This window comes from Limulus polyphemus, unplaced genomic scaffold (genome assembly GCF_000517525.1).
Source record: "Limulus polyphemus unplaced genomic scaffold, Limulus_polyphemus-2.1.2 Scaffold694, whole genome shotgun sequence".
In the NCBI taxonomy this organism is placed as follows: Eukaryota; Metazoa; Arthropoda; class Merostomata; order Xiphosura; family Limulidae; genus Limulus; species Limulus polyphemus.
The window spans coordinates 109,200-109,916 of NW_013666304.1; positions in this window are offsets into that span (position 1 = coordinate 109,200).

Sequence of the window (717 nt, forward strand, 5' to 3'; positions counted from 1 at the left end):
AAACATGGTATACATCGTGTGATGGTCAGGGTGACTTTGTAGGAAGAGGTAGCCGCAAAGTAATGGCGGTAGGGGTGCTTTCAAAACCCATTTCTTAATGTCCTTCCACAGTGTTTCACGTGATTAATTAATTAACAATAACTGGCCGCATAAGTGTCTTACGGGCCCAAGTTAAAAGGTCAAGTGTCAAAGTAGGTGGTGGGTATAACTCAAGAAACGGCTCTTCATATCAGCCTTATGGTGGCTGTTGGAGTTCAGCTGAGTTTAGGTATTACTGCAATAGTGGCGGCTATTTGTTTTCATTGCATTCATCTATTCGGAGTGCTAGAGCACTCTCCGAGATATATAAGACGTTTGTGTGCTTTCCCTCACACAGTGTGTTTGTTGGGTTTAAAAAAAAAATAATAAAGTTTTATTTTAGGTATAAAGTCATGGCCCATCTATGAATGTAGTTAACGTTAACTTATGTCAAATATAATAAATGCTCAATAATAGCAATAATGGGGGTGGAGGGAGTTGTTAACCCCCATTAACATCCCTTGTTCCAAACTATCATTTCACAAAGTGTGGTTGAGGTTGGAACAGCGACCTAAGAGTGATTAGATAACGAAAAGACAGACACACAGATATTTGTGCTATATATATATATATATATATATATATATATATATAAGTAACACACACACGACACATACATATTAATACGTGTGTTGTAGG